The sequence below is a fragment of the Canis aureus genome, chromosome X (assembly GCF_053574225.1).
Source record: "Canis aureus isolate CA01 chromosome X, VMU_Caureus_v.1.0, whole genome shotgun sequence".
NCBI lineage: Eukaryota > Metazoa > Chordata > Mammalia > Carnivora > Canidae > Canis > Canis aureus.
This window is the reverse complement of record NC_135649.1, coordinates 90,098,969-90,109,077: the sequence shown is the minus strand read 5'-3', so window position 1 is coordinate 90,109,077 and position 10,109 is coordinate 90,098,969.

The window sequence follows — 10,109 nt, the reverse complement described above, 5'->3', positions numbered from 1 at the left end:
TGGGTGGCTCAGTCGGTTAAGCGTCTGCCTTCAGCTCAGGTCATGATCTCGGGGCCCTGGATTGAGACCCACATCAGGCTCTCTGCTCAGCAAGGAATCTGTTTCTCCCTCTGCCTCTCCCCCTGCTTGTGTGCACACTCTCTCTCACTTTCTCTCTCAAATAAGTAAAAACAAAAACCAAATAACTTTTCTGATCCAAAATGAGGGAGTAGATCCTAGTACAATTTAAAAAGAAAAGAATATTGCACCCATCACTACAAACCACAGGCTCACTGAGCTCTGGCTGCCTCACTACCCTGGCTTTGCTCCACAGGGCAATGAGAAGCAAACCCCAGCTACCTTTTTGCATTTCTTGTTCGCTCCTTTCTTAAGGAGCTGGAAAAAGTATCATATTAGGACTTGCCAGAAGTAATGTTGCCTACCGTTAAATGTCTCAGCTACCATGTAATGCTCATTAAAGAGGCCAGCCTGATAGTTACATTACATTGTTGGGCTCAGGTGAAAAAGGAACTTGATTTAGGAAGTGTCAGGGGCCACCGCCGTGAGCCCTATGGAGTTCCCCCACTTCTCCCCCTTCCCTCATCCCCCCCCAGTTTCTAGAATGTGCAATTGTGAGGTGTGATCCCACAGTTTGGGAGAAACACCAGCACTCCCCACCCATGTCATCCAACAAACAACAGGGAGGCGTCCTGTGCTTTTCCAGGGCTTCCATCTTTGGCCAAGGTTCCACAAAGCCTCGAGACCCTCCCGGCAGGCATCCTGTGCACATCTTATCAAAAGCATAAAACTGCCTTATTTCCCTTGGCAGAGGTACCTGTGACATAACTCCAGAACAAATGCTCTGCTGGAATGTGGACTGCCTTCCAAACGCATGCTACGCTTGCTCGCAGGGACCACACTCTCCCTTGCTCGGATCATTTGCGAGGTTTGAAACGCATCCATATGAAACACGGATTGTACCATTTGACTTCCCATCAGCATTCCACAGACTCGGTGTGGATATGGCGAGACAACTGGGCCCTTCATACTTAGCTGAAAGGTTGGTGCTTTGACAAGCCATCGCAGGAGAGACATCCCGGGGATGTGGAGAGGTTGGCTGCCGGCAGGTCAGTGCGGTGTGATGTGTGTTGAGAAGGTTGATCGCAGGACGCCCTGGTTCATCCACTCTGCGAGTGTTAATGGACAGGGATGGTGTGCTGAAGCACAAGCCCCAGGGAGAGGTAGGGCGCCCAGCCAAGGGGTGGACTCTGCCCCGGGGGGAGGTCGCAGTCTGGTTAGGGAGCAAGTTCCTTCCCCACACCCTCTGAAGAATAACACACAGGCCAGAAGTGGTAAAGCACTAGACAGGAAACAGAAGGAACTGGAAGCAGTGACGTCAGAGCCCTGAACATCGTGTCAACAAAGTCAGATCCAGCACGTAGCAGCTACTGGGTGAGAAATGGATTCCTCTGGGTTGATCACATCAGAGTACGTTGGAGATATCTAGAAGGAGTCCAAGGCCAAGGAGATGGTGAGATAAGCTGGCAAGGCAGAGGGGTTCAGAACAGCCTCAAAACTCATTCAAAGTTTTCTCTCTCTGGACATCTGTCTTCATGCATCTATTTTATTTTGTCTTTTTCTACATTTTTCTCTCTCTCCTCCCTCTCTTTCCCCACCTCTTCATTTCTACTCCTCCCTCTCACTGTCTCTGGTTCCTTCGCTAATCGTCATCTCTTTCCCTTTCTGAATTTCTCTTTTAGACTTTTCTGGTTTTTCCTTTCCATCCTTTTAATCTATCTCTCCATCCTTCAACTTCTCTTTCCTCTCCTCCTGTCTCTGACAGAAGTAGACAAGGAACTGAAAGTACGCTGTTTTTTTGGCTCATTTGCTTCAAAACCATTCTGCTTGATTTTTTTTTTTACTGTAAAAAGTAAGAAGTGAACCAGACTTTTAAGGAGAGAACATAAACAATATTCAAGTTACAGATTGTCATAAGTGGCCTTCGTGTGTGGTCTCCTTTAAGGTATTTGTCTGTGTTTGCTGTTACCAAAACACATAAGAAACTCTTAGATGATATCTTCAAAAAAATAAAACAAAGAAAAGCAGTGGAGGGAAAAAAGGTCAAATGTAAGCAATTCATAGATAGGGAACCCCTAATGAAGATGAAGAGATAACCAACCCCCATGAGTTATTAGAGAAATACAAAGTCCAACATCATCACTTCACACCTAAGACGTTGGCAAAACTTACAAATGTGAATAAAATCCAGTGCTGTAGAAGATGTGGGGAAATGAGGACTCTCGTGCACTGCTGGTAGGACTGCCAAGTGATATTGCCTTTCTGGAGGAGTATCTGGTGAGGCTTAGAGGAGTGAAATCTCTGCAAACTTTATGACCTAGAAACCCCCCGGGGTCTTCACCCCAAAGAAACTCTTGTATGGCTCATGAGTGGGCATTTACTGAGGCTGTCCATCATAGCTGCCTTTGCAGTGCCAGAGAGTAGAGGACTACCTGGGCATCACTCATGAGGGCAAAGGAGAAGTAAGATGGTGGTAGGTGCAGATGGCATGGATACATATGCGGGTGGTGCCCACACCTGGCTTCTTCCTCTGGCTCCACTTAGCAAACTTCCAGCCGGACCACACAAATCAGAAACCTGAAATGGCCAATCAAGAGAAATGACAGAGATGCTCAGGCAACGCCCAATGTTCATTCACCTGTTGATGCCGGAACCCAGGGCAGGGTTTCCAAAAGGAGGGGGCCAGGTCCTTCTCTTCCTCCCTCTGACCTCAGTGGGAGCTACGCACTTCTAATGGCCAATGGCGTGGAGAGGCATAGAACGGCGCAGAGCAGCGCGGGTCACAGCGGTTAAGTGTTGTCATAATTCTCTCCCCTGGAGCACTGAACTCCATCTCCCTCCAGTTTGTGTGGGAGGAATGTAATCCAGTTCTCCTTGGAACTCAGAGCACATAGTGATTCCTTTCTCCTTTTGTGGTCAGGAAATGAGTTTTGCTGTTTTTCACTTGGGGGCTTATTATGCAATTGCTTAAAATATGCAATGGGATGCAGATATTTATATGAGGATGTTGAAATGATGACTTTTTAATGGAAGCAATCTAATTATGCCATATCTGCGCCCTTTTCATTTTTTAAAAAATTATTTTTTCGGTGTTTGAAAGAAGCAGCGATTTTTGTGTGTGTGTCTGGGTTGTGTTTTTGTTTTTGTTTAGGGTATGTGGTTCTATTTCATCTCCCAGACTGTTTAAATGGATTGCAAAGGAAAAAAAAATCCAAAAAGTATATGGCTGTGATTTAACAAGATAATTAGCAGCTGCACTTTATAACAAAATCTAAGGCAATTATCACTTCAGGAGGACCCAGAGGAATCCCAGCTGCCAACATCCTGCTTCTCTGCCAGAGGGAATGACATCATAACTGCTCCAGACAAAGGGGAGGTGGTTTCTGGTCACTGTGATGTCACTTGCTCCAGCAGACAGTCCCAGACAGCTGGAAGACAGGTGGCTGCTTCCTAGGACATGAGGGAGGAGGATGGGCACCAGAAGGATATCAGTTATTTACAGGCCCAAACTCCGCCCCTGCCCCCCCAATCCTTCTGGGCCACAGAGAGAGAAACATGTTTACTTAGGCTTCTCCTCCTCCCTAAGACCTTGTAGTCTTTTCGAGAAGTCGAATTGTTCCTCTCCGGAGTCTCATTTCTGAATTTTTATCCCAACTAATCAAACTTCCCTGGCTTATTGGGTTCTTGCTCATGGTCAAGTTTACGACTTAGCCAAGATGCGTCCCTTCGAAGATGAGAACTGCCAAGTTACGACGGACAGCAAGCCAAAACAAGCTTAAGAAGAAGATTTGTGTTTTCGTGTCTGGGTTGTGATCTTTCGCCCTGTGGCAAACGATCCATCACTCCAGGCTCCTGAGCACTTTGGGGATCAAAGAACAGAGCATGCTATGGTCAGGTACCAGGTCCAAATGGGAATTTGTCATCAACTGAGCTTTATATGTAAAATTGAGCCAGACTATCCCTTTGCATGATGATAAAACCCAACAACTGTTTAGATGCATCCGAGGCGGGCGCCTGGGTGGCCCAGTCAGTTGAACATCTGCCTTCGGCTCCAGTTATGATCCCAGGGTCCTGGGATCGAGCCCCCAGTTGGGCTTTCTGCTCCGCCTCTCCACCGACTTGTGTTCTCTCTCTCTCTCTCTCTCAAATAAATAAATAAAATCTTAAAAAGTAATAATGATAAATAAATGCATCATGGGATAGCCCATGAAGCACTTAAATATTGAATGCATGTCAGTCTTCTGAGAGTCCCAAAGGATGGAGAGAATAGGTCTGATTGCCTTGTAAATTGCAGGAGGCGATGCGCCGCAGGTTGATTCTGGCTATGGGCAGCCAAGTGCCACCACCCCCACCCCTTCGTGAAACTATGGAGTGGCAGCCAGGGATTGTCCATCATCACAGTGCCAGATGACATTCTTGGTGCCCGGGCGGGAATTTGTCCTCTGTCCTCTGATAGATAAACCACAAAAAAGATGTGTGTTTGCTCTCACTCTCGTGTGTTCACATTCTCTTGTTTCCTCTTCTGCCCGAGAGCCATCCTCCTTAGGCCCAAGTTACAAAGCCAGGGAGAATAAGAGGGCCAGGACAACTTCCATACTTCCTTCCAACGTCTGCCAGAAGGCTGCTGGACCACATAGGAAATAATATGAGACTTGAAGAGCCCCCAAGAAAGTCACAGACTCACGGGTCTCACTCAAACATGGATGCTAACCTGGAGGTAACAATGCCAGGCCTGCCTCTGGAACTGGGCATAATTCTGCAGCTGGGGGTGCAGCCCACACAACAGATTCTTTGGCCCAGTGCCATTCTCAGGCTTCTAGAAAACCTCCTGCTTCCTTTATGGAAAACAGGTGTCCATGTCTTCATGCATTAGGCTGAACGTCAGGCAGGACCCTGGGCTGAGGGCTGTTCCTGTTATCTCTTTCTGTTTAACAAACCACCCAACCTTTGAGGTATAAACAACAAACATTTTAGTATGCCCCTGGATTAAGTGGGTCAACAATCCAGACAGGGCCAGCCTGGGTGGCTTAACTGTGCTCCACAAAGTCTAGGATCTCATTCAGGAAGAACTGAATGGCCAAGAGGTAACCCAATAGCTGAGGGCTAGAATCATCCAGAAGCTCCTTCACTTATGTGCCTGATGCTTGGACTAAAATAACTTGAAGGCTGGGCTCTGCCAGGACCGTGGATTATTCCATCCGTGTGTAGCTGCTCTGTGTGGACAGGGTTTCCTCCCAAAGTGGCAGCCACCAGTCAGGCTTCTCACATAGCTTGGAGTGCCAAGAGCAGGTATTCCAGCAAAGAAGACAGAACTTGTGTGGTCTTTTTGGATCCAGTCTTCGATGTCACATGGTATCACTCTTGTGGTATGCTTTGGGCTGAAACAGTCACAAACCCGCCCAGATTCAAGGGGACGGGCCTTAGAACCCACCCCTGGATTGGAAAAGTATCAAAGAATTTGCTGCCAAGTTTCAAAACCACTACAGGGCTGACGTTCAGATGGCCCCCACCTCGACCCTCAGTGTTCAGTGCTGCTTGAACACTGGGGCAACCTTTTTCTGTCAGGATCAGCGGCCTTAGAGTGATGCTTGGGATTGTGGGCAGGTGTGGGGGGTGGGAGAGGAGGCACTGATTGTGGTTTGTTTTCGGTGCCTAAGTCCTTTCTCTCATTTCTGGGAGTCTGTGAGGATCTCTCAGACCCTCTCCCTGACATTTTCTTCCAAAGCAGATGTAAAAGGATGAGCCACACGACAGCCACATTCTGGGTGCAGATAACATGGCTGCCGTTGTACAGAGTGTGGGGAGAGAGAGAGGTGGGGGGCCCACTTCGAGAAAGCAGGTTTCTCCATGGGCCAGGGGTTGGGGGGTGCGGGCCTGGTCACTGGGAGGCACAAAGCCATTTCACTTCCTTCTTCTCTTCCCACCCTCAAAGCCTGAATGCAGGTTGGGTTAGGCCATGACTCCATACCCGGGCTTCTGTCCTGAGAAAGGAGATGTTGAAATAGGAAGCCATAGCAGAGCGGAGATGATGGCCCGCGTTCTTGGCCAGAGATGGGTCCGAGGCGCCTGTTTTCCATTGCAGCCCCTGGGATGCACCTGGGAGCTTGCCCGATCCCCTGAAAAAGCACCGGACGTTTACACGGTGTTGACATGGGTAACAGGAGAGGGATCCCCATTCTGGGCTAGCAGGGAGATTCTGGCCCAGGGAATCTACCCCTCACCCAGCCCTGTCCTTTCTGGGCCTGAGGGAATCAAGGCCAGAAGGGCCATGACTGGCCCAGGGTCACCAATGTATGACCAGGGGGGCTTTCTTCCCAGCCCGCTGACCGCCAGGGCTTGCGCTCAGTGGAGGGCTGCTCATCACCAGCATCCAGCCGGCTCCGCCGGGCGCCCTGGGCCTCTGGGCAGCTCTGGGCCACTGGGAGGGTCATGCCCACCTGAGCCCCCCAATCAGGCCCCCCACCGGGCTTCCAGGGCCTCGTCTCAACATCTCCACAGCCTGCGGCCTGCCGAGCTAAGGCTCACAGTGACAGCTGCAAGGGGAGCAAAGCACGGGAACGGCGGCCTCAACGACTCACAAATGGATCTGCAGGGATGACATTGGGAGCACTCGACCTGGCACAGCCGCCTCCGGAGAGGTCACGGGGAGGAGGCCAGGACGGAGGCCAGGGGCCAGGAGACAGACCGGCTCTGTCTTACTGCATCCCCTGCCACCCCCCTGGCTCCCAGCCGGGGCCAGGATGACAATGCCAGGATTCACGGGGCCCCGCACCCCGGCTGCATGGGCCACCCGGCCCGTGTGTGTCAGCGAAGATAACAGATGTCTTTCACGGGGAAGTAATTGCTCAGAAATACAACTGGACAGCAACCCCCCACCACCTGGGGGATGCAGGGGGTGGGGAGACGGGGAAGGCACCCCCTTCCTCGATTCCCATGATCCCCTGACACCCTAATGAGCTGTGCTAGGCTGCGTGGGGGATCACCATGACGTCAGCGATGTCCACCTGCCCCCCTGGCAAGCCTGCCTGGGGACAGGGGCCTTCTGAGGGGGCCTTGTGGCCGGAGGACTTCCCCCAGGGACCTGGGTGGGGGTGCTGAGAGACAGAAATGCTAAGAAGGGCCAGGCCTGGGTCAGGGATCGTCTCCCGAAGCCTGAGAAATCGGTTCAAAGCGGAAAGACTGCTTTCGGCCGGGGCTGGCACCAGTAGGTGTCACTGTAAGGAAAGGAGGGGCCCCGGGGGCTGTCTGCGGCCTGTGCCGGTAAAAATAGAGCTGGCCTGTGTTCCCACTGCCAAGTCGCCAAGCCTGGTGATTTATAAGGCTGGGAGCAGACGTGTGTATAAATGTTTTTGCGTGCGAGATGTGTAGCCAACCGCGGGCTGGCTTTTTCAAACTTACAAGGAGAGAGGGAGGGAGGGAGGGGAGGGGGGAGAGCCAAGGCAGCCAGGGTGGGAAGCACATGGGCCACTTTTATGTAACACTCCTCTGATACACGCCGCAGTGGGGATTTATGCTCTCTTTGAAGTAAATTGCATCCCGGTGCACCATAGCATGAAAGTTAAGATTTACCATGGCTGGGACCTCCGAGACCCTGCTGGAAGCTAGAATAATTAGCACAGCATTTGGCTGCCTCTCCTCCCGCTCTGCGGGCGGTGACAGGAGTGCCACTAATAGATCTTCCAGGCCTGGGCCCCGTGTGTTTGTTATGGGGTCCACAGTGACTGTGAGCAAAGAGGACTCTGGTCAACCGGAGACGTGGAGGCAGGGGAAGGGCCCGGGACCAATCTCTTCACTGGGGACAGTGGGCCCTGCTCCTCCTGGAGGTGCCCTTCCGTCAAAGGGGGGAGGGGGCTCGGCCTCAACGAGCATTTTGGGGACCCAGGGAGCTCATTTATAAGCAGAGTCCAGGATGAGACTCGTGGCTGGTCACAGGTGGGCAGGCCGGGGCCCTTGCCAGTTTGGGGAGCCCCCAGATTCTATCAGCTCCAATATCCAGTGGTTTCCAGAAGACAGTGCCTGGACCTCCCCTCCTCCCCAAGCCCTCCTGACCTTTCTGCCTCCCCTACCCCAGGTCCTTCCCAGGTCCTGTGCCAGGGCCTTGAGCTGCCATGCTGGAGAAGCTGAGAAGTGAACTCGATCGACAGATCTTGAGCCCCAGGGCGAGAGTCCTAAGAGCTGCCTGGACACCCCAGCTCTGTCACCAATCAGCCGTGTGATCTTGAGCCAGTTCCTGTCCCTCTCTGGGCCTCAGCTTCCACTTGGGTATCACGATGGGGTTGGATTTTCACTAGATCATCCTAAAGGGCCTCCTTGAACATTCCGTGATCCATCTGAGTCTCCTCCTCCGCAGGAGACCAGCATGAAGCTCTAAGGAATCAAAGCCCAGAAGTGACGGCCAGTTGTAGGGTCCCAGGCTCATGGGAGGAGCCCGGCCGGCACAGCTCGCTGCAAAGATTACAAGGGCCTCCTCCGGCTTTCCTGAGGTTACAGTAAGGTCATATGATCACTTCTCAGTCCGCAGAGCAGAGCAGTTTCCTGGGACCCCTAGAGACTTCCCACTTCATAATCACAACCATAAAAAAACAACACCGGGAAGCATTTTCCAAAGCCCTCACCTAATTCTCACAACATGTATCTAAGATAGCCAAAAAATCGTTCCTGTTTCACATCTGGAAAAGCTGAGGCTCTGAGAAATCGGCCGGCCCAAGCGAGTCTGCAGAATGTTGTAGAAATACGGATGTTGAAATCCAGCCCCCGTGGGTGCACATCTCAACTCTGCCAGGCTGGCTGCGTGAACTAGGATAAACGGGAAAGTCTTACGGCCTCGGTTTTGTCATCTGTAAAATGGGTGCTAACTCAACCTAAATGAGGTCTTGGTAAGGGCTGCCTGAGTGAGCCCACGGGAAAGGGACGCACCGAGGGCAGCCCCCCCATAGGTGAGGTCAATGAGCAGAAGTTCCCTGGGCCACAGCTGCTCAGCCAGTAATGAGAGACTCAGGCTTCAGACCCAGGCCGCTGGCTGCAAGCCACTTTTGCCTCCCAGATCTCAAGTGGTGCCTGGCACGGTCAGGCCCAGTAAATATTTGCTGAACCGAATTATACCGGCTGCCACCACAGAGGCCTCACTATCGAGCAGTGTTGGAGAAGTAGCAGATGAAGCCATGAGGACTGAAGATTCTCCAAGGGAATTGGGGGCCGACGGCAAAGAGAGTTTAGGAAAGGGGCAGATCCAAATTCAAAAGGCTCACATTGCAGGGTCCAGAGCATCGTGCAGGGTGGGACTACAATCAGAAGTGGGCAGAGGTTTGTGGGCAGATTCTGCAAGGATGAATCCCCAAAATGCGCTGAGAAGTCTTTCGGATTGATCATCCGAGGCCGGCGATTTGGGGAAATACTAATCAATGAAGTGGAACCAGCAACCACAAAAGCCAAGTGTGATTCTCAAATGAACTGTCTTCCCGTTCCTCCTCCTCCTCACCTCCGCCACCCCTTAAATTCCCCCCTGCCACACAGACATGAGTGTGGGAGGGAGAGATGAAGTGGGGGCTCCTACCCATGTGAATCTAGGTCTAAGAGGGTGAGGGATCTCAGAGTCACCCCAACAAATTCCCAGCCCTTCCCCCCCAACCCAGGTTCTCTGGCCTCACATCTCTTCTTGAGCTGAAAGTGTCCCGACAATCCAGGCCCTAGAGTGTTTGGTGAGACCTGCCTCCTGCCCTGTGGAGGAGAGGACACAGTGACGAGAACCTCCCGTACTGATGGAGACAAGTTCCCCTGTGGAACTACACCTTGCTCTCAGAGGCACCACCCTTTCCCTGAGGTCACACCCACGACAGGTGACACAGACTTACCGAGCAGAGAGGCCAGAAGAACACCTCAGAGCTCTTGATCTTTTCTCAAAGAACAGGGATGAATGGATGGTTGGATGGATGGATGGATGGATGGATGGATGGACAAATGAACCAAGTTCCTTAGCCCCTCCTGGCGTCTTGCTCTCGAGCCTTAGAGCTACTATAATTGACAGATGATGCCAAGTGTCTTCCTTGCTTTCT